Consider the following 25,093-nt stretch of genomic DNA (forward strand, 5'->3'; position numbering starts at 1 on the left):
TTCCATTGTAGCTTTGGATCTGTAAGCCGAATGTGGGCTCGGTGGAAGACCTTTCGGCGTAATCCCTATCACTTGGATCGGGGCCGGTGAAGTCTACGGCGTTGATAAAGAAAACAGCCCCACGATCGAGTTCGCAGTCCAGAACGTCTTGAAGCGATAACTTTGAACACAAGTTCTTGTTGTACGGTGGTAACCAGGAGAGGAAGGTTCTTCGTACCCTTTCGCAGTAGGCAAATAGCTTCCGTTCGGGCACCAATGCGTGCACCACCGCCAGCGTCTTGGTTCGCTGATCCTGTACGCACTTCCATTTGCTTACATGGAAACGCGTCATGTATGCAGCCCGGGGTAATGCTCGCTTGGCGTCCGGGGTTGTGGGGCGTACAATACCGGCTATGATGTGCTTATCTGCCAAGGACATGACTGTAGACACAGCACAACTCTGCTACCCTGTGCTGTTCTGTTAAATAAGCTGAGAGAGAGAGAGAGAGAGAGAGAGAGAGAGAGAGAGATGTTTTTGTGTGATTAATACAGGTGGATGTTTTTGTGTGATTAATACAGGTGGATGTTTTTGTGTGATTAATACAGGTGGATGTTTTTGTGTGATTAATACAGGTGGATGTTTTTGTGTGATTAATACAGGTGGATTTCTCTCAACCTGGAAACCTGAGTATAGCGACAATCTCACAGACAAGCTCTAACTCCTGGTTGAAGACATGGAATGCTGTGCACACACAACCAGAGAAATGTATGAGTAAGACTGAATGAAATAAAATTCCGTTTTTTTTGGGCTTTTAAACATGATCTTAAGAATTTCAATATGTACCTGTGTTGTTCTGTCAACTTGGTGGGTTATGAGTTGATTATATGGTGAAACAAAACAAAAGGGGGAGAGAAGGCTGACACAGGCCCTGGCCCTGTTTCTCTCCCTCTCTAAATAACACAGCCAAACACAACATCATTTTCCTGTTTGTCTGTTTTTTTTTTGTTTTTTTTTCTCTTTATTCTTGATTACAGGCTGCTTTGACAGTCCGGAAAAGCCAAGGTTGACCTGGACTCCTGCTCTGTCCTCTACCATCTTTGATGTGACCACAGCCCCCCCCCCCCCACACACACACACACGCACACAGACAGACAGGCGCCTTGAACATACATGGTGATAACAAAGTGTTGCATATATGTCAAAGGTATCGCACAGTACCTATGGAACGTGAATCTGCGTTTCAGTTGGCTGAGCCTGCAGTGAACAAGAGAGACTACAGAGCTGCATGTTTAACCTTATTAGCTGTTTCCCTCCATCTGATGTGTTCTTACCCATTTACAGGTTGTTATCCTTGCTATCATCAACTTGAATACATTACAGTTAAGTTCTAACTCAATTTAGCCTTTTGTCACCTGAGCTGCTATCCTGTCACTGTCTTCTTTGTTTGTTTGTTAATGCTTTTACTCTTTCTCCCCTCTCTAAATAACACAGCCAAACACAACATCATTTTCCTGTTTGTCTGTTTTTTTTTGTTTTTTTTTCCTCTTTATTCTTGATTACAGGCTGCTTTGACAGTCCGGAAAAGCCAAGGTTGACCTGGACTCCTGCTCTGTCCTCTACCATCTTTGATGTGACCACAGCCCCCCCCCCCCACACACACACACACACGCACACAGACAGACAGGCGCCTTGAACATACATGGTGATAACAAAGTGTTGCATATATGTCAAAGGTATCGCACAGTACCTATGGAACGTGAATCTGCGTTTCAGTTGGCTGAGCCTGCAGTGAACAAGAGAGACTACAGAGCTGCATGTTTAACCTTATTAGCTGTTTCCCTCCATCTGATGTGTTCTTACCCATTTACAGGTTGTTATCCTTGCTATCATCAACTTGAATACATTACAGTTAAGTTCTAACTCAATTTAGCCTTTTGTCACCTGAGCTGCTATCCTGTCACTGTCTTCTTTGTTTGTTTGTTAATGCTTTTACTCTTTCTCCCCTCTCTAAATAACACAGCCAAACACAACATCATTTTCCTGTTTGTCTGTTTTTTTTTGTTTTTTTTTTCTCTTTATTCTTGATTACAGGCTGCTTTGACAGTCCGGAAAAGCCAAGGTTGACCTGGACTCCTGCTCTGTCCTCTACCATCTTTGATGTGACCACAGCCCCCCCCCCCCACACACACACACACACGCACACAGACAGACAGGCGCCTTGAACATACATGGTGATAACAAAGTGTTGCATATATGTCAAAGGTATCGCACAGTACCTATGGAACGTGAATCTGCGTTTCAGTTGGCTGAGCCTGCAGTGAACAAGAGAGACTACAGAGCTGCATGTTTAACCTTATTAGCTGTTTCCCTCCATCTGATGTGTTCTTACCCTTTTACAGGTTGTTATCCTTGCTATCATCAACTTGAATACATTACAGTTAAGTTCTAACTCAATTTAGCCTTTTGTCACCTGAGCTGCTATCCTGTCACTGTCTTCTTTGTTTGTTTGTTAATGCTTTTACTCTTTTTTTTTGCCTGTCTTCCTCTCCCCTTATTTTGGATTGTTCCTGCTCCGGCTTGTTGTTTTTCTAAACATTCTTCATCAGGTGTTAATTTTGTTTGTTTATTCCCCATTTTCGTAGATGTTGCTGGGCCTTCAAAGTGCATTTATTGTACAACACACAGAATACGTTCATAAGCAGTGTGATTCGTTCAACATATACAATACTTCGTCATGACCATGTACGTTCAACCTTCCTATCTCTGTGTGGGAGTGGGAGTGTTTACCCATTGAGGTACTTTCTCATGTGGGTGTGCAGTGTTTTTCAAACACATACAAATATAAATGCAGCATCTGTAAGGCAGACATTGACTGTGTGAAGTGGTAGCTTTTGGTATAGAGTCCAGCGACCTGAGACTGTAACCGAGGATCACACATGGGAGACCGCTTTATCCAGTTCCAAGGCCAGGATTCTGTTGAGCTTCATTTCTTTCAATACGGAGGTGAGAGTGTTACTTATCCCCACGTTGTCAATCTGTAATGCAGCCAGCATGTCTCTCCAGTTGTAGTAGAATTTATTCCGAGATTTATGGGGTTTTTTTGTCTCGTCAATCGGATGGGGTTTCCAGCTTTGTGTTCTGGCTGTTTGCTTTTGTTTTGTGCGTGTTTATTATATCTGAAAATGGAAAAAAAAATGTAAAATGTCAAAAATCTGCTTCCATAATATAAATATCATTAAATAACTTTAGAACAACTTCCACTTGACTCTTTACATGTAATGTTGTAAAATATATATTTTATTGTTTAATTAATCTGAAAATATTAGTCTGCCAAATGTGCAGCAATTTAATTTATTTATTGTCTTTAGCTGATAGTTTGTGGGGCCCAGGTAGAATTGTATAACTGCATCTCTATTAGTTTCTCCACTCGTTTCTTGCACTCTAGCCTCTGTGCCGTGTGAAGAGCTTTTTCCTTAAGGCAGGAGAAATTATCTCCACAAAAAGGAACAGGTTCAATTCTACCCCTAGATCAAAAAATATGTCTGGGAAAATGTCCCTAATATAATATTATTTATAAATATACCCATCTAGCGGTTGATTGCATAGGTGCATGGAGGCAGGACCTCACAGCAGAAGCATACTCCATAATGTGTTGTACATTATCATATGTGTATTATATGTGATGTGGTATTTTTCAATTATTGTATTTACCACCATCAAGAAGTCACAAGCAAAGAAAGGCCACACAATGATGCAGGTTTAAACAAGAAGAGTTTACTGGTCAGAATTATTTATTAAGCAAATAAAACTTTTTTTTAAAACCACCGAAAAATACACAATGTTTCTGGGGGACACAATAACCGGACGGACCAGTTGCACGAACCAAACCATGCCAACAAGTGGAGCCGAGCGGCCGAAGAGTAAACTTTCAAAAGTAAGTACTGAATATTATGTCCCTTATTTATGTGCAAATGTTTAATAATGAAGAACGTTAAAAACATTACTGTTGTTTATATGCTTTATATATTCTGAGGTAAGCTGATCTATAGTGTTACATCATATTCTATAAGGATGTTATGTGTTTGTAGACTTTCTGCCCAGTTTGGCTCTGACATCTATTCTGTATGACAAACTGCAGGTGTCCGGAGTTGGGACAGACTGAGGGACCCAATGCTGCACATCATATGTGAGACTTTGCACCCCTGATGACCCACCAGGACAAAAACTGAGCAGTGTGTGAGGAAGAGGATGAGCCAGCAGCAGCTGACAGATGGAGAGAATAGACAGACTGTTCGCTGTTTGTGAAGGACCGCTAAGAAAGTTTAAAATAAGTAACTGTCTGTCCTGAATCGGTCTTATTATGTAATGTTCAAATAATTTGATCATCCCAGTGTTTTCAGTGTGGGAGAAAGTACTCGGGGCCTTCAAGTTACACACTATAAAAGGCAGCAACAAGTTTAATGTTCAGAAACCTAAAGTATGTATCAGCAGCAGAATGGAGCTAAAGATAAATGTTTGTTTCAGTTCTATGAAACTTTGAGTATTTTGGATTTGTAGTACTGCTGTGTTTGTTGCATCATATTGCTGTACTTGTTCATGTAACAGCAGCCAAAAAGACAAATATACAAACAAACAGGACACAGGACAGAAACATACACAATTTTTCTTACATATTTAATGACAATGGTTACTATGAACAGAGTACTGTACAGTTATTAAATTAAATAAAAATAATTACAGGTAAGAGGCAAACCAGATTGTAGTAGTGCTACAACCTGTTGTATGTAATGCTTTATATATTCTGATGTAGGTTGATCTATAGTGTTACATCATATTCCATAAGGATATTATGTGTGTGTATGCTTTCTGCATACACACACATAATATTTTCTTGACCCATTTAGCAGAAATCAGCCTGTTTAGGGCTCTGATATCTATTCTGCATGACTTAAAGCAGTTATGACATGGTCTGATTTTCTCACCCGATAAAGGAATATTTCATATATCAGTCTATTCTTCATTTAATCAGAAAAAGTTATCACAGCTCGTACATTTTGTTTTTACACATATATGTAAGCATTGAGCCAAATTTAGTAATGCCAACATATTAAACAGCAATATTTATCTCTTTTATATATAATACATCTATAGATACACTCTCAAAGATATTTGTCTTTAAGTGAAGATTTAAGGTGAGGAAATACAAATAAATGCAAGTTGAATCTTTACTGAAACTCAGTGTTTGGTACAGAGTTCATGTTCGCTGCTGTAATAACTAATAATGATTAATATAATATTGGATTGGCCATATTATATTTACATTACCAAAGTGAGATGACTTTAGTCTCATGAACAATATTAGCTAATTGTTAGGGTAGCTGAGGCCTTGTGAAGCGTTTCAGCACATGAGTGTTGCTGTTTTGCTCCATACTGACACCTGCTGGACATTAAATATCATTGCTGGTGTAACCACGGTAACTTCTGACCCCACTTCCGCTACTCCCTTTATTGTGGCGGGAATGAACCCTGCATAAGTTCCGGGTCAATAAGCTGCATTCTGCATTCTAAAAAGCCGGTAAGCTAATGCTAGGCTAGCGACAGTACATGCAATTGCTAGTTGCATTTATTGAATATTATTGTGTTTTTTGTTTATCCCACTATGGCCGAATGTTGATTTAACGTATCTAGCGTTGAAAGAGTGATTTGATTTTTGTAATTTTGTCCGTTTTGGATGTTTTTTTTGTTACTTTTCTGATGAAATGCCAAAACGGCCTATGAGATTTTGCATTGAGTTAAATTCCATTCGATTATTGAATCTGTTGGGAACACCTGGGATTAAAATGAGTTTTGTAAATATATTTGATTAACATTGGATAATGTTTATTAGCTTTATTGCTGATATACTTTGATGGGACCCATGAGAATGTTTTTCTATAATAGTGTTTTGAATGATAGTTATTATAAGAGATAATGTTATGATTTGTTTGTTTATTGATTGTTGTATGAAACATGGCATTAATTACTTGACTTATTTATTTTGTCACAGCAGTACAATGATGTTTCATTTTTCTTCTGTGAATGATAATTTATGTTTTTGACCTTGTTTAGGTCAGGGTTTTTTCTCCCGCGATCAGCCCTGATCAGCGTGGGATGGCGAGCCACCACCGCTACGTAAACCTATGTACTGAATTAAACTGTTGACACATGACCTATCACAGGTCCATGGAACTAAACTACATCTCATACTGGACTAAACCTCATCCCATCTCCTTTTGGAACCTAAGAAGCTGTTTTGTATTGTTAACATTATTTGTGTTTGTGATATATATATATATATATATATATATATATATATATATATATATATATATATCACACACACACACACACAGTGGGGCAAAAAAGTATTTAGTCAGCCACCTATTGTGCAAGTTTCCCCACTTAAAATGATGACAGAGGCCAGTAATTTGCACCAGAGGTACACTTCAACTGTGAGAGACAGAATGTGAAAAAAAAATCCATGAATTCACATGGTAGGATTTGTAAAGAATTTATTCATAAATCAGGGTGGAAAATAAGTATGTGGTCACCTCAAACAAGGAAACATCATCATCTGTATAAAAGACACCTGTCCACAGCCTCAACCAGTCAGACTCCAAACTCCGCCATGGCCAAGACCAAAGAGCTTTCGAAGGACACCAGGAAAAGAATTGTAGACCTATATATATATATATATATATATATATATATATATATCCATAGTCGAAACTACTTCTGATGGCTTATTATCTTTGAAGCTGCAGTTAGGCGCCCTGGTCCTTTAACTAGTGATGGGCAGATGAAGCTTCATGAAGCACTGAAGCTTTTCATCCAATTGGTGCACTCCAGCGCAAAGCTTCTTGAAGCTTCATTTGCTCTAGTAGGACACCTACTGGACTTAAAATATTAGTTGGCATGAATTTGAAGAGTGTGGCCTTTTGCACACAGCCTGTAAATGTCAACAACAAAAGGAGTGTGTAAAACATGTATATTTTATTGATGGCAGTATACTGTGTATATTTATACTGGCAGTATGGAAAATGATCATTTGGAAATGCTTAAAATGGAAATGATCATTTACTGTGAGGTGAGGTGTGGTTGGAGTGTGGACAGTGGTTGTGCTTTTTGTAACATTGAGGTATGGACAGCTAGACACTGAGGCCTCAGTCCTGCTTGTTCACATTTTATTATGTAAAAACTAAATTTTCACTGCTTTTATGACCTTTTTAGTGGGGAGAACATAGCTAGGATTTAATGATTTAACAAATCTTTTAAATCCTTTGTCCTCCACAATGCTAAATGGCTGGGAGTCCTCGATCACCATGCTAACCAGGTCTTCATCTATTTGAGATTCTCCTGAGGAAAGACAATAAAGACAAAGCACAAATATAAATATCACACACGTAACTTATTACAGTTGTATAATATTGTTATATCATTTAGTAACATTACTGCATGCTATATTATCATGGCATTTGATGGCTCACCTGGTGTTGCTCCACAATCGTCTCCACAGGTTGGCAGTCCTTTATAATAAAATTCAGGACTGCCTGGTCCAGAATAGTCTTCCTAGATGCTTGATTTGAAAATAATAAAACACGTATTAATAAAAACAAATGATAATAAAGCTGTTCAGTGTCTATATAGGCCGACCTGTGTTCATTCTCGGTGTGTTTGTCTTATTTTCATGTTTCGCTCTGTAATGCCTAAACACTGAGGAGGTGCTTTTGTTTGTGTAAGAAATGCAGAACAGATGCAACATCTAACCTGCATAAAATGAAATAAATAATTTACACTGCAAGCCACATTGCTGTTTTCCTGTTCTGATAGATTACACTGAAATACAGAAAGACAAACTATTACCTTATTTGCAGTTAACAAATCAAGAATACTCCCACACAGCAGAACCATTTCTTTTTCTTTCGGGCTCCATTTTGATATGGAGAGATGTGTATTTTTTTTATTCATTTTAACTTTGCGAGAGTAATTTCGTGTTTCTTTTGGTGGCGACTCATTCCGTTTGCAGATGCGGATGCGGTACCTTTTAAACACAGTTTGGCGCGTTGGCAATGAGCGATACAGCAGCTGTATCGATCACGTGACTTTTTCTTAAAGCCACGCACGCCGATACAGGCATCGCTAGGTGAGCTTGATACAAGCGTTGGTGTGTCAGTGTTGCAGGACTCATCACTACTAGCTAATCTTATATGACTGTTCAGTACAGAAATGAAGCCCAAAAATCATGTTTTACAGTCCTGTGGTCTCAGCCTCAGATACTTATCAAATCACACAAGACTCATGTAGAAACAAATGAACTAAATATATTGTCCTTCATTTCTGTCAAACAAAGCTATATGAAACGTTTCCAGCTGACGGCTAGACCGTCCCATTTCACAAGCCTACAAGCCTCGCACTTCCGGCCTCAGCCGTCTTTGAGTACGCGGCCCTTGAGGACCGTTAAGGCTGCGTACTTTAAGGCTGCAGACCCTGGATTGGGATACAGCCATGTATACATGTTTTAGTTCGTGCAACTGGTCCGTCCGGTTATTGTCTCCCCAGACACATTTCTGTTGTGTTGTGTGCGCTTTTGAAGTGTTTTTCTTTTTTGCGAGCATTTTTCTTTTCTGCAAGTGTTTTCTGACATTGCAGTCCGTTTGGCCTCTCAGGGCCACCGTAAATGTGTATATTGGAATATATTCCCGTCTCACTGGTACAACATGAGCATGTAATTCAGTCACTGTTAATTTTGGCCAGGAAAAAGCATTATGTTGAGATGGGTGGGGGCTGAGCCTCCCTCCCGTTTCTCTATGGAAGTCACTCATCATTGAAGTTATGACTCTGATGAGGCTGTGACACTAGCCTGCGCAAACATTTATGTTTCCAGATTGTTTGTATCGTGCACTTTCTATACCATGCTCTGTCCACTTTTTTGCAATGACAATGCAGATTTTCCACTTGTGGGACGATTAAATAAATCCAGATTTGCTGTGTGTGTGCGTGTGCAACATTGGCATTTGTTTACTCAGATCCAAGGCAGGCCAAAACTCTCTGTTACAACAAAAGACACACATTCACAATATATGGGTACACAAGTCTGTTTTTATTTCAAAGTGTTTCAGACTTTACAGCGTTTTGCAGACCCAGTATCCATCATCCCTGCATTTGGCACAGGTGAATTTCTGACATGTTGCATAGGTAAACCTGCTGTGATTCCTGTTGCAGCTCTCTTGCACCTGCATGGCACAATGGAAGATCTGTGCTGAGAGTCAAGGAAAGTGTGAATGTGTGGGATATTTTGTATAGCTACGGCAGGCATTTCTGAAAGTTGTAACACAGAGGTTTAGCCTGCCTTAGCCAGAATGTGGATTTTAAGCAGACCGTGTAATTAATTGTGATATTCTGGAATAGGAGACACATAGGAGACCGCTTCCTCCAGTGCACGCCCAGGATTCTGACGAGCTTCATTTCATTCAATACAGAGAGGTGAGAGTGTTACGTTTCCCACGTTGTCAATCTGTAATGCAGCCAGAATGTGGATTTTAAGCAGACCGTGTAATTAATTGTGATATTCTGGAATAGGAGACCGCTTCCTCCAATGCACGCCCAGGATTCTGACGAGCTTCATTTCATTCAATACATAGAGGTGAGAGTGTTACGTTTCCCACGTTGTCAATCTGTAATGCAGCCAGAATGTGGATTTTAAGCAGACCGTGTAATTAATTGTGATATTCTGGAATAGGAGACCGCTTCCTCCAATGCACGCCCAGGATTCTGACGAGCTTCATTTCATTCAATACATAGAGGTGAGAGTGTTACGTTTCCCACGTTGTCAATCTGTAATGCAGCCAGAATGTGGATTTTAAGCAGACCGTGTAATTAATTGTGATATTCTGGAATAGGAGACATGTAGGAGACCGCTTCCTCCAGTGCACGGCCAGGATTCTGACGAGCTTCATTTCTTTCAATACATAGAGGTGAGAGTGTTACGTTTCCCACGTTGTCAATCTGTAATGCAGCCAACACGTCTCTCCAGTTGTAATAGAATGTAGGTTTAAAGCAGCCCACCGTGCCTTTAAAGCACACTGTGTAATTGTGATAATCTCCAATATCGACTTGTGGTATTCCAAGGTCAGGTGACAACTTTATGTTGAAATAGTACACGGGTCCAGCTGGTGGTGGCTCTAGGTACAGTGATTCTGAGCTCAGCATGCGTGACACGGAGCTCGACTGGTTGAACAGCAAACACAATATGCAAGCCGTAGGACTTGCTCTGTATGTGTTCACGGTGTCGTTGTCGCACCTCGCGATGTCGGCGTACGCTTGAGGTGATATCAACGCTCTCAGCGGCCGGCGTTTACCGTCGGCCGCGCTGACCAGCATGCCTTTGCAGTTATGTGCGTTTGAACAAAATGGCAACCGTTGATCATTTAGCATTTGGAGTAACAGGTCTCTATTGTACGTGTGTCGAACGAGGGCTCTACCCGGTATAGCTCTCTCTGCGAGAGACGCCATCAGGGGCTTGGGGTTCTTAGCCAGCAGTTCCATTATGGTCAGCACCGGAGTGCAGCTTGTGCACAGAGCCGATCCCTGAGTAGAATCGCACGCACACGGCTCGGACGCGGCGTGCGTGTCAGGAAACAATACTTTGATGTCGGACGGAGAAATGTGTCTGCTTTGCGACACTTTGCGCAGTACACGATGTCTGATCTCCTGTCTATAACGGTCCACTTTGCTCACGTCGCAAACGCGCTGTGTGTCATCCACCGGGCAGTCCGCCGTAGATCTGGTCTTTGGCCACAACGTGCACACTTCACGACGCTTGCCGCGTGTAGTCTCCCGTGAACATTTGACACAAGGCTCGCCCGTGCTACGTTCGGCCGAGCATCCGGCACAGAGCCAAAGACAGCACACTTTTTCCACAGCATCCTGAAAAGTCGCGCATATCCCGCACACAAAGCGCGAAATGACCTCACACGACGTGAAGTGCGGCTGACTTAAGTACCATCTAGGATTGTCTCCTAAACACATGCTGCAAACTCTCACGTTGCAGGGACACCGAAGCTTGACGCCTGCTCTGTGTCTGTCTTTGCTGCTTTTCACCAAGGTCACCCGACACACTAGGCACTTGGAGTCATTGCTGTTGTGTCTTTTGTGTCCGGGCTTACCCGGTTGGCCGCTCCGCGTGTCTTTGTAGCTCGTCGTAGATACGCGCCTGTACAAGTTCGTAGCTTTGCGCACAGACCTGACCAGTGCGTCTTTGCGTTTCTTCTCGCAATCTCTCAGCAAGTCTTCTGGAACCCGAGTCGCGGACAACGAAGCGTTTTCGATGGCGAACCGAGGGCTTTGCTGTGCTCTATTCAAAGCACTGTCGCTGGAGCCCATGCCTGTGATAGACGACATGGTCTACGTCCCCGGGGCGGAAGGCTTCCGTCTGACTGAAGTGATGTCGGTGGCCCCGTGCGCAGATCACAGGTTCAACTTTGCTCACAGCGTACACGTGCTGTTGCAGCGGACCTCCGGTTCGGCAAAGGCACGCTGTCCTTGTGATCAGCGTTCAGACGCCAAAGCCGGTGATATAGTGCGACGAGTCGATCACGTGAGACATGACCGGGTCTCCGCGAGAGCAGCGGGATATCGAGCGCGATCCGGCGGCAGTCCGCTATGGGCCTTCGAGATGAGCCAAGTCGTCACAGCGTACAGATGGATATTGAAGCATCGCAGCACGGACTACACCAAGTGTTGCGACGCTGTGGTTGTGTATCAGATAGAGAGATCCAAGTGGCTGCCTCCGGGGCTTTACGTGTACAGAAGAAGGCCTGCGCACTTTGGCTGTACAGTGGACAGACCCGTAGCTGTGATTGAACAATTCAACCTTAACCGACCAGCCATCGACCCCGAGCTGCCGAACGCCATAACGATCGACATGTTCCCGGGCTGCGATAACTACAGCGCCATGTACATTGTGACGCGCAAACAGAGCAGGCTCACACCCGAGTACGGCAATAGGATATTCGGAGAGGCCGCAGCGTTGGGTATCATGGAGTTGGTGCATCCACCCGGATGCATGTCAGCGTCCGAGCGTTACGAAGTGGCCATCAGGACAGAGAGGATGTATGTGTTAGACCTACGGTGGAGGGCGTTCGACACCAGGACGAGATGCGTCCACGCCATACCCAGGATCAAAGGCATGAAAGCCGTCTTATGGTCTAACCACAACGGCGATGTACAGAATACAGAGTGCAAAGTGTTGAGTTGGCTCTTTGGCCACTCCAACGAATTGCCCTCGGACGTGCAGATGGTAGACTACACGGCCGAAGCTCTCGGAGTCCGTTACGTACTAGTGGACATGGACACATTCACCGGCGTTTTACCGCAGCCTCCTCGCGCCGGCATGTCGTTTTTCACACACACACATTTCACCGGCGATTTAGCCTCAGCTACGGCCGCAATCGGCCGTGTTACGGGCCCTAAAAGCAGGATGGGCTCGCCTTGTCAGGGTAAACCGCTCGACGTCTGGTACACATTACCCTCAATGGGTTCGTGCCATCCGACGCCTTACACTTGTGGTGATAGATACGCAGACGTGAACATAACAGATGAGATGAAGGCAGACTTGATCGAATGGACACTCAAAACAGACGCCGCTGACTGTCAAGGCCTTGCCGTTCAGCACACGCTGTATTACCACTGGGAGCACGCTCAGTACAAGATGATGTTGTGTCACACTGTACCAGACGCAGACACTTCGCTTAACATGTTCAGGCTTTGATCGTCGTATTGTGCGATACTCTACGTTGTCTCCTTCGTTTTTGGAAATTTGTGTGTGTGTGTGTGTGTGTGTGTGTGTGAATAAATTGCCACTGCTGGGGCTACCATCAGACAAAGACTGAGGTAGTACTATACACTATTTATAAAGCATACTATCATCTAGTCGATACTGTTTCACGTTTTGTATTTCAGGACAGTATCATGGCTCAACGGGATTATGGTGTTGCAGAGTGGAAGTGCATTGCCAAAGCGCTGCATTCTGGAGCCTTGCAGGACGACGTGACTTTCGAAACAACCCAATCCGCTCTCAACCATCTGTACTGTTACCAGCAGTTATACATCGCCGCGGTCAGCAGCCATGACCGTGGACAGTATCGTGATTTCTGCTACATTCATAAAGACAAACCGTGTTCCACTCATCAATGTCAACTTAAATTGAGTGTTTTTTTTTCTGGGGCAGCCACTGACAATCGATGCGTGTTGTGCAACGGTGTGACAATGGCTCCGAGCGCCGACGGAACCGTCTCCTACCGGGTCGGGAACGGAGGACCATGGTGTGAGATGTCAGATTTGGAACAGTTGTCTCTGAAACACTTGGAACACTTAGCTGTGTACCACACGCCATATTTTGTGATGTTGTTTCTGGAGTCAGTGAAGAACAAACGACACGTGTTACACAGCGATCAGGCGAGCAGGCAGGAACTGGTGCGTGTCATCTACAGCAAGTACAGGCACGGGGAGACGCCATTGACCTTTCACAATAGACAGGATAGGGATATCAATTTCCTAAAGCTGTGGTGGAGATACACGAACCGACAAAGCTCTAAGCTACTGAATCTCAAGATCCCTTATTATCTTGAAATACCCAACACCACAACCCACGGCACGTGGAACCCTGTGCACGACAAATTTGCAGATAGAACACCGGAGCCCGTCTACTCGTTTATCAAGAGTGCGTGCATATGCCGCGACGTGTGGTGCGAGGACGACGCGTACAACGCTCCGCGATGTACGTCTCCAACATTAACAAGGGCTGTACGTGAAAGTGACGACGCTGTCGTGTATTCGCTACAGACGCCCGTGTCTAAGCTTCACATCGATACAGTCTTGGACGCCACTGTGACAACGTACAAGACCAGAGATGGGGAGTCCTTAAGTATGTCGCTGCCGTGTTGCAAACCGCTCGCCCCCAGGCTGGACTCGCTGGTGTTGGAGGAGTCTGTGGACTGCACCGTGCTGTTGCTGCGTGCAATTGTATCATTGCACAAGATCTGGACTCCTCTCGAGTCGTGGCTGACGGAGGAACGCTGTGACGGCAATCCCATTCTACGCATGACCAGGCACAGGGTTGCCGCGGGCGTGTTGGGCTGCTTCAGGGATATGTACGAGAGAAACACAGTGCCTCCCAGGCAACTGTATGCTACCCACCGAGACTTGATCAAAACGTTGCTAGTGAACACATGCACGTGGGATGTCATGTCTTTATTACCCTACGTCTGTATGAATAAGATGTACAGGGCAGTAAACAGTGCGGTGGACGAGACGAGCCTGAGGAAGGCCTGTTGCGGGATAATGGTGCAGATATTGCTACCCCTCACCGGTGATGTTGAGAGTGAGGTGAACGGTTGGTGGAGTAGTGAGGCGTCGGACAGGGCCCATACTACCGAGACGCAGTTCTTACTCTTGTGCAAAGAAGGCTTCCGTGATCTGAACACTTGGGACACGTTGCAACCCGAATCGCTAGGCGTCCGATGCGTCACGCTAGTGGACAGAGGTTATGTCTGGCTGGGTGACAGCGTGACGAACGACAACGTTATGAGACATAAGCTGTCGGAGATCGGCCTGATCGAACCTGTCCGCGTCACCGTCATCGAGATACCACCGAAGCAAACCGTGGCATCTGAAGGAACTCTCGCCGCGCCGATCCACAGGCCTGTCACAAGAGTGCCAGAATGTTTCAGAGGACTGACAAGTGCACTCACAGTGAATGCTATGTGTGTGTCTATGCCCGACGACATGATAATGCGCCGACATGAATTCCGTCGTAGCGAAGCTAGTAATAATGCCTACCACGGACCCGGTAAGAGGCCCTTGGCTCCTGACAGCGGCAGCGATCCGCAGGACGACGGTAGCGCTCGACCTAAAATGTCTTATGTTGAAATGCACACCGAAGATCCCATCATCGTAGAGCTAATGAGCCTTACCTCTAACGACGACACCCACAACATCACACTACCAAGTATATTTGTCCCGAGTGGGCCATGCCATTCCACCAGCTTTTCGTTCAACAGCCGCTTGTTCGACACTAGGACCTCGCTGGCGGCCGTCGAGGATTTAAACACTGAAAATCCGCTGATGGCAACCATCAGCGAGGACCTCGATACTATAGACGCTTGCGCGCTGATGCACAACGCCACAAATTATTCCTGCGACATCGTGGCTCCAAGTCTGAACATAGAGGTAGACGCCGAGGAGGTAGACCCCTCGGAGGCAGACTTCTCCGAGGTTGACCCCGACCAGGTAACCTCTTTCGATGTCGACACCACGATCTCGGGCTTGTTTCCCAACGTAGCGGCCGACAAAATACATGTCAGTAATGGCGAAGACTGTGACATATTGGCTTTGAGTAACACAAACAAACGCAAGAGGCAAACGGTGACGCCACAGTGCGAGCAGATGGGTGGTTGCGATGACACACCGGCGGGTCCGAGTCATGGAGACCAGCCAACCCAGGCAGTGCATGACGTCCGACTCGACAGCCCTGTGAGCGGTGACGGCGCACGACAGCCGGGTAGGCTAACATGTCGACGCGCCCGAAGAAATCCACCGCCGACAGACGACGACGCATCGGCGGCAGTCGAACTACCTGACAGTGTCCTGTACCCAAGCGAATACACATCGGACGAGCCAGAAGTACTGCGTGCTACAACCAAAGCCGATCTGAGGTTCTTAGATAGAGTGCCAAAATGGAGGTCTAACGGAGTGCAGTACAGTCACCTGAACGATGCACGCTATGGGACGACGCACTCACCCTACTTCACAATGGCTTACGTGACAGCCTTCGAGATCCAGAAATACAAAGGCTATGCCACTAAGCTAATGCTAAGGCAAGTCCCCGACACGCCTCAAACCGACCCCACCGTGGGCTTAGAGCCAGTCGTTTGCACGCACGGTTGTGATGCCAACGCTCAGCAGGCGTCCGACGTTTGCAGAACAGCTGTCGCCGAAATCGACTCGAACTACATTATGGGCATATACGTATGTTCTAGACTGACGAGAAAATTTACCCGTCCGGAGGGATTCACCTACACGCCGCGATTGGATATACCATCGGTGACAATAAACTGCAAGACCGGCGATAGGGTATACTACGCAGTAGATCTATCGAAGCCACCCGAGCGGGGGTTTCGCTACGTGTGTCTGCACGTCAACGAATTCCCGATCGGCACGAGAATAGATACCATTCTCGACATCAAGAGCACAGAAGCCTTGTACTTGGGCCACGTACTGACCGCACAGAACATCACCGGGCTTTTGGTCCACAGGATTTTCTCTGAAGACGCAGAGTTATTAGAGACTGTACTGGACATGCACACGCGATTGCAGATACACCCGTTTGTGGCAAGGACATTCGCCGTGCACCTCATGAAGATGCCCTTCACGGACACAGGCGTCACCGCGGCCTTTGTCGGGGAGCATGTGGGCGAGTGGAATTTAGGGGGTCCGGCCGGATTGGCAAATATGACCGACAGCCAAAAGTGTACGCTGGCGTACCACGTCACCACTTGTCTTATCAAAGCACAAATTCTGACAATGCGTATACTCGGGTTTCCCTTGTTGAGACTACACCCTGGTAGGATATGGAGAGATGGCGCGCAGTTCAAAGTGGATTTGCTGGCATGTCTGCTCGATCACATCACGTCCAAACTGAATTCGCAGGTCCACGCGCGCAAGAGCGCGAAAGAGGGCTTTGACAGACGCATTGCACCGGTGCCGGGTGGTGTGCGTGCCATCACCGACACGCTCAGAACGTTAGACCTCGACCGATTTGTACCTGAGTGGGAAAACCTGCCCGACTACCACGACGATTACGAAGACGACGTTACCGATGGCGGCATAGAGGTTTTCTATAGTATGTACGAGCAGTTAACACAGCAAGACGTGCGGGACGTGGACATATTGTCTCTCCTGGGTGAACGCGAAACATATCAACCTTTCACTGTACCGACGGCAAACTGCCACTCTGCACCGTTTGCGCCGTTCCATGTGCAAATACACAATCAGTACGTCAAGTGGAACAAGGTCATAATAGTCGAACCGGTGCAGGCAGCGGACGCGCTGCCACTGCCTACGTTGATCCCACGACGTCCATCGAAAAATAAACGGCGTCCTCCTTCGACCGCACGGCGTCCTTCTTCGACCACAACGAGGATTCCTGCACGTGAGCCCAACGAAACCGCTCCTGCTCAAAGACAGCTTCCTGCGCCAAGACCATCCAAAAGAACGGCCCCCCGCGGGTCAAGTTCTATACAAACCCCGGCCGTGTCACAAGCACGAGCATCCCGCCAGAGAGCAGATACCGTGTCGCTACCACAAACACCACCTTCCCTCGAAACAGAGCAACCTCCCCGACCCGCATCGCCCGTCCCTGACACTGAGAGCAATCGGAGCTACGCGTATGCGTTGAACCGCGGTGTTGACTACATGAACACATGTAACAGTGTTTATTACGACGGCTGATTTGTCTCCCTGTTCACTTTGACCGGTACATGTATATATTAATGCCGATTTATGTGTGCGCGCACGCGCCTGTGTGTGTTTGCTTTAATGCTTTAATGAGTGACACAACTAGTCCCTGCTGCACTGTGTTTCATTTACTATATATCCACAAGTGAATTTTATTATTGTCAATGTGAAACTAAACACACTGTACAGAGGGCAAGGGTTCTTTTATTATACACACATGAGATTACATTTGCTGTATGTCTACGAGTGCTTTTTTGTTTGGTTTTTTTATATTGTACATTCAAGGACCGCCGCTCAGGGCATTGTTGCCCTAATAATAGGCTGGAAATGATTATTGTCAATGTGGAAATAAACATGTTCATCGCTGTACAGAGGGTACGAGTTCTTTGTTATACACAGAGAGGTTTTCCCGTGGGCTAATAAGATGAAATGTACTTCTTCCACCGAAAGCCATCTCTTCGGTGTCATAAGCAGAGTGTACAAAGCTTTTTCACAGTCGACTTTATTGTCGTTAAGGTACACTGTAAATTCTCGGTTCGCTCTGTCCGCAAAGATATGAGCCGCCGTTTTTCGTACCAATACATCTCGTGCCTTGACCAAACATTCTTGCTCCAGGTCCAATAACACCGAAGCGGTGTGAAATCCGCAGTACCCGTCGCCTTTCACCGGTTTCACTGCAATGTCATTCAAGCGAAGATATTCCTTCAAGGTGTCACCCACGGGTATCGAGCCCCGTGGTGTAGGTTGGTCGCTGATGACACACCAACCGCACTGGGTCAAATGCAACGCACCGTGGGGCCGGTTTACATAGTGCGGATTGAACACGTTGTATTCGCTTCCGTGCGCGATCACCTGGATGTTCAGCCCGAACATACCTCCGACTATAGCCGTTATCGGGAGAAACTCACCCTCTTTGTCGCAGATTTCACGCAGTTGCACAATATTGTTGCACACCGAAAGCGTGCTGGGTTGACTTGGGAGTCTTTTCACTATCAAATGTATCATAACTGCGAGCGTTTCTGGTGTCCTGGGCTCGCTAGCGGCATGAGACCGTTTAGTCGTGAGCACCCATAACGCTTGTATCAACCATGGATAAATGTTGTCAGCATTCACGTCGTGGTGGTCCTTGGACCCCTGTACGCTGTATGACGTCTGACCTATGTTTGTCATACAGGGATTGTTTATCACGGGATCGTCGTTTACTGTGTACGGCGGCTCTTTGTTCACATGGGCCAGCTTCGCCAAGAACGCGTCCTCCTCGTCAAACCCCAGATTCTCGACGCTGTCGACCACAAGTCCCTTGCATACACAGTGTTGGCTCGGTACGACGCCCTGGGACACACTAAGGTTACCTACAGCCAGTGTCAACATGTCCACCTCGACGTCGGCATCGGGTCGATGTGTATTCTCCTCACCGGTGGTTTTATTTGAATTTGTCGTCTCGTCGATCGGCTTGTCCGGTGTCGACACGGGACCCTCGTCGAGTGATCTTGCAACATCCGTGAAAGCAGTGACACCGTCCTCCAGTGTGTCACGGAGCGATTCTTCTGTGTCACCGTGGTCCGTACCGTACACGAATAGCGAATCGCACCACAAATCAAAGTCTCGGACGGCGCCGTCCACCAGCGACGTCGCCACGGGTCTCATTGTGTCTGCGCTCAGTTTGCCCTTAATGCTACTGTGAAGACCGTAGGCTATGTTACCCAGGTACTCGAACTTAGGCCCCGTATTAGCATCGGCCTCATGTCGACTGGCTCGACCGTGATGTTCGGCGAACCAACGGTCTCTGCTTTCTATAGCCGTCTTCACGTTTCCCGGTAGCAGGGCCGTGCGACGTACGTAAGGCAGCTGTGTCAGCATCTCGGGCACGTAAAGCTGCACCAGTCTGAGGCGGGTGTGTTCGGCGAGCATGTCCCGAAACACCAAGCGCGTGGCCTTTGAGATTTCCCCACTTCTGTACTCCACCACTGAGTCGTCCGCGTCGGAAATGTCAAACGTGCGACACAGGCACTTGTCGGCGTCGGACCCCGACTGTAACAACTTGCTCCGTAACGTCGGGTGAGCGTATATAGCCGATAGATACACCATGAGATACCAAGCCGCGAAGTATAACAGTCCTCCCGAAGTAACGCAGACCAAGTCGCACGTAAGAGTCGAGGCGACGACGCGGCGAGACCGAGACAGCGCCGTGACCCCGCACGCGGCAAAGCTCAGCGCTAAAGTCGAGCTCAAGAGGCGATCGCACGAGCTATCGCCTTGACCTGCAAAGCAGGGCACGAGTCCGCGGCGTAGCGCTTCGACGATCGCACCTCTGTCGCCCTCCGTCATCACACCCAATGACACGAGATTCCCCAGTGGACCTAAGAAGTAATCATCGTAGTGTTTGCGATCCACGTGCCAATACGGGCCTGCTGTCATGGGCAGGAACCGTTGCAGCGTGCGTTCGGGTAGACCTCTCCAGCCCCTGGCCAACAGTTCAAGTAAGTACGCTGGGCTCGGGGCAACCGGAATGGCCAGCGCTCTAAATAACTGGTAACAAGCCCTGGTGGAATTCACAAACACGGGCCACAGCTCCGTCGTGTAGCATTTTCTCCCAGGCGGCTCGAACGTCAGTTGATCTATCGCGTTTTCTGCGACTCTGGGGAAACACAACAGAATAGCTAAAGTCACGTCCTTCGGGTCTTGCGCTCTGGCTTCCATGGCAATCGGAGCCACGTCCATCACATCCACTGCAGTGGATATGCCGGCGTATAACTCTTGCGTTACTTTGTCTGTGCGACGCGAGAGCTTCTTGCCAGTGGAGTATCTAGCGTTTGCGTGGATTTTACTCTCGAGCTCGTGGTCGGGTTTGTATGTTTGACTGGACTGCGGCGACGGCGATCCGTCGGACTTCTCGCGTGTTGGTGTAGATACGTGGTCATTTGCGAACATAACCACCAGGGCCTCTGCGTCCTGTTGCTCTCGAGGCTTGTACGCGTGGTATTTCACGGAATGCGCCACCGTAGCCAGGGCCCAGTTCACTAAGTTTTCATCATCGGACCCGGGGCGAGTTCCTAAGTGTATGCCGTACAGAATCCAACATAATTCTATCACGGCTTCGTTTCTCACAAGCCAATCGCCTTCCCTAGACGCTTCTACGGCGGCACACTCTATTAGAAACGCACAGGAGGCCAGAAGACGCGGTTTGCACTGTCGACACTTTGTGTTCTCTAGAGCAGACTCGACTACGCGGACAGCATGCACAGCGGACCAAGGCGTGTAACCCGACAGTCTCATTAAGCGGAGCACAAGGCGTGTGATCGCCGCGTGCTCGTTGCCGCATGCGTCTCCGGCTCCACAATCACGCAGATGCGTGAAGATCGGGCATCCTCTGGCGTCTTTGGCGACGCATTTGTAGTCGTAGAATTCTTGAGCCCAACCTAACTTGAGATCGTTGTTAGTGTCCAGTGTATCCTTGCGTTCCTTCACCCAGCTCGATCGCAAGATCACATGCAGCACGGGAGCCAGCATGGCATCGCATGCGAATGCACCGAACAAATCCACGGCCCAGGATAAATTGTCAGTGTCCGCTAAGCATTCGCGAGTCAAGCTTAGTAAACCGTCGTCGTTCTTCTGCTCTATCACCATTCTGTTGAGCTCGGGCAGATTGATGCAGACCAGATATGCGCACCGTAGCCGTAGAATTGAACCCACACATTCCTTGGGCGATGACAACCAGGTTCCGTTGGGTGGTACGTCTTGTAGATGTATGTCCCCTTTCAACGCAACCACGGTGCTGTCCGCCACGTACCACACGGCCGTGGATGACTTCGCCGCGGACTCACCGTAAGCGTGTTCGCTGATCCCCGCATCTACGTAGGGTACCATGGCTCCGGCTGTGGCTTGGTCCAACGATACACATATCGGCTTACCTTTCCATTCGTACAACCCTTGTCGTATCGGTCCTTTGCATAGTTCACAATTCACGTCATCATCATCCTCATTCTCATCCTCCTTTGGCCCTTTAGGTATATCCAACACCAAGTAGTCACACTGACTGTCCATTGCCTTATACAATCACATATACAACAGGGAGGTTATTAGTACATGACGGTAACGCGATCTCCAATACCACTTGCACTTCCACTGACAGGGTGCGTTTCCACTGCGGCATTTCGGTCAGTGGAACTGAACGCAACCCTGAGTTTTCACCAATTTGCGTATCTGACACACAAGCAAATGCCTCTCGTGTAACAGCGTCTTGGCAGAGAGCGATCCCACACCAACTAACGTGTCTAGTACCGCGAGGTCGCTCCGAACGTCCAAGTACAGGTCAGACATGTGAGAATCCGAGGCGCATCGTTTCGCATCCAGGTCCAATCTCTGTCGCATGTGTTCCAGCAGTACTTCGAGATCCTCTTTGTGAACACCCTGGTCCCGGGGAACGCGAGCCAATTTGAGGTTCAGAGCGTTCAGTTTCTCAGCGCAGTAATCGGCCACAGAGCGCGGCGCCAGGCGCTTCGACCTGTCGATTATGCGGCGTATGTACGCTCTGGCTTCACACCAGGGTTCTCCGTGTTCAACACCGGGTCTTCCCTCGGTGTAATTCAACAGTTCCATCACCGTGATGTCTTTGGACACCTTGGCGCACATTTCGCGCCACACTTGTATGTATCGCACATACAGATCAGCGTATCTGTCTAATATCAACCTGAGCGCGTCTGCGTCGTTGTAGCAGATGTTCAGGGCGTCGTGCACCGCGGCGATGTCACCCGTCGTAGACTCGCCGTGGGACGTTGGCGCGCAGGCTGCTCTCATCGCGGATAAGCGTACCATTTCTCGAACTAGGTTATTGCGACCTAAGGCCGCTTGCACCATGTAGTACAGACGCTCATCGCTGCAGTCTACTTTGAGCTCGGGGTATCGCTCCAACACTTTCTTGAAACCCGCCATCAGTTCTGATACGGTTTTCGTGTAGTTGTCTAACGTCCTCTTGTACTTTTCGGCCGACGACTTGCAGTGAGCATCGTAGGCCTTACACCGCTGACACGGTACTTCGTCGTTTGACTTGCGCTCTCTGCGGTAGCTAGAGGTGTTATGTAAATCGGATGGTGGCCACTTAGCAGGCTGCCACACGATCTCAACGTCCCGATCCACACTTTTGTCCGGCTGATGATGCAGTTCGGATGGCGAAATGCTCATGGTCGCGTCGCTGTCGCTGTCATCAAAATTGAGAAACGGTCGTCCACTTACGTTTGGCTGCCCGTTTGATTCAGCTGAACTCATATCATCATCGTCATCATAATCATAATCATCATCAACATCAACATCATGAACAGACCCTTGATTGCTAACTGCCATAGACTCTTCGCGTTCCAGCGATTGTCCGTCTGTTATTGACATTGCAGTTTCCTCAACCGCCAATTTGTATTTATGAAACACAGCATCAATTGCATTAGACAGCAAGGGTCGCAGCGACCCGGAGTAGTCGAAATCAGCATGTCGCTTCCAAAGAGAAGCGGAGACGCCGGGTTCGGTCATGACGGTAGCGATAACCTGCCGGACGACAGGAAACACAACCCTGTGATTGTTCACAACGGCAGACCCCACAAACGGCCGCCTCGTATGCATGATAAATACATAACATATGTGTACACGTGCCTAAAGCGAGGCAAGCTTCAGCTTGTCGACAAAGAGTTGTCACATTTGTTTGGACCAAATAACACCGTGTTCCCTAAGCTAGATCCCATCTGGATGGCGAGGTTTCTAACTAGATGCAGAATGTTATACGATGACTATGTGAGCAAACACATGCGCTCGTCTAGCTCCGTGCTCTCTAGCGACGGATTGCTGCTGTACGAAGCGAGAACGTCCCGCAGCACCCGCACCGTGGCGGATGACCGCGGGCGCATTGTGCGACTTCACAACTTTGCGGATCCTTACGAAACCAGAGAATTATCGTGTGAAGAATGCGCTCGTTTTGAGGAGAGCACAGTCCTGTTTGACAACGCGGCGTTTGTGAAGCGTGCCGATCGAGCGGTTCTGTCTCTGGTCCTATGTGACGGCTCGCATCGGTCCCTTCACGAGCCGTCTGTCGGTATCTCGTGGGACGCGTATTTCACAGTGAAGGAAAAAGACATACGTGGATTGGAAATGGATTCTGAGTTCGTATACACCGCAGACGGCGTGTGCCTGTATATGATGGTGGCTTCGTGGAACACGTCGGTGTGTTTGGTGTTTGACACCTCTTGTCGAACCGATACGATTCGGACATTGTGCGCTTTGGCCCTAGGCGATCCGGAGCTCGGGATCGCTTTCACGCTGCGGTGCAACATACCAGAAGGAGTACGAGATTTGGACCTGAGAAGCATACAACCGTTGCGGGCTGCCGACAAGACCCTAGTTAAGCCAAACATAGGGCACGTCGATCAATGTCAGCGTGGGGATGCGTCGAGTGTACAGAGAGGCCTTATGTGTTTAGAGGAAATGGTCAGGGTGCCGGCGGGATTCTCGATCGTAGCCGAAAACGAGCTAGTTGTAGTGTTGAGACACATACTAAGAGACGTTGTCATCGTCGTGCCCAAGGACACTTGTTTGGAAACGAACCGGACCGCAGACTGCCCTGATTCCGTCGTACCCGAGGGTTGTGTAACGGAATGGTTTTCGTGCAATTACTCTTCGTTTGTGATACGCAGAGGAGTCACGGGCGTGCCTCCGCTTGCTATATCCACCGCGCAGATGAGCGGTGACGCTCCCACGTGTACCAACGGCGCATCGGCTAAAGTGGCAACGTTGCGCGTGTTCCCAGCTACACCTTCCAATCGTGTAGCACCAACAACACGCCGTGGGTTTTGCGGTTATGCGTTTGACCACGCGGTGTGCCTGTTGCCCGGCTCTATGTCAATTGTAACCCAGAAACGATTGGAGATTCCCAGTTGCATTGCTATCATGTATTCCATTCTTGCGTTCAGAGGCCTGACTCTGAACGACAACACAGAGTCGTCAAACACTCCGACCGGTCTTCTCTTTGCCTGGAATGTAGAGTTAGACGAAGCTAAAGTTATCATGGCGACTTATCTGTCGTTATCCAACTCGTTTGTCCTGCCTACCGACAGTACATTTGAACTAAGGGTGGAATCGCACGGGAGCTTGATGAAACTACGCAAGATGCTATCCGCTAACCCCAGGCCTTTGGTTTCGACCGTGAGACTGCATGTGCCGGGTACCGAAAGACCAATGGCACCTGACATAGAGCAAGGTTTACTCGACGCACAAGAAGCACTGTACTTTGAAGGCAAAGAAAACGGAGACGCTGCTGCTACTACTACTACTACTACTACTACTACTACTGCTGCTGCTGCCATAACGGCCGAACACGCTCAGGGGGCAACGGATCGCGATGAGGACAGAGCGTCCGATCGCATTCTCCCTTCGACAACAACAAAGCTGAGATTTGGATCGCACATGATTCCGACGGGACACTGTGTGTTATTTGGTCACGGTGTGGATGACAGCAAGTGCTTTGCACGTGTGACTGTTGGTGTGCGCACATTGGGTCTTTTGAACGTAAAGATATTGAGA

At 47.5% G+C, this 25,093-nt stretch overlaps 1 protein-coding gene across 3 annotated transcripts in view; it reads left to right on the forward strand.

Moving 5' to 3' along the window:
• Positions 1-732: 732 nt before the first annotated feature.
• Positions 733-25,093, forward strand: part of LOC146504865 (uncharacterized) — a 41,884-nt gene continuing 17,523 nt past the window's right edge. For 2 of the 3 annotated variants that reach the window (XM_085183114.1, XM_085183115.1), the window contains exons 1-4: positions 733-2,983; positions 9,428-9,502; positions 9,599-9,822; positions 9,919-9,993. The gene's annotated coding sequence lies outside the window, so the exon portion shown is untranslated. The remainder of the gene's footprint in view (positions 2,984-9,427; positions 9,503-9,598; positions 9,823-9,918; positions 9,994-25,093) is intronic. The other variant, XM_085183116.1, reaches the window with a different exon arrangement.

This window comes from Neolamprologus multifasciatus, chromosome 13, assembly GCF_963576455.1.
Source record: "Neolamprologus multifasciatus chromosome 13, fNeoMul1.2, whole genome shotgun sequence".
NCBI lineage: Eukaryota > Metazoa > Chordata > Actinopteri > Cichliformes > Cichlidae > Neolamprologus > Neolamprologus multifasciatus.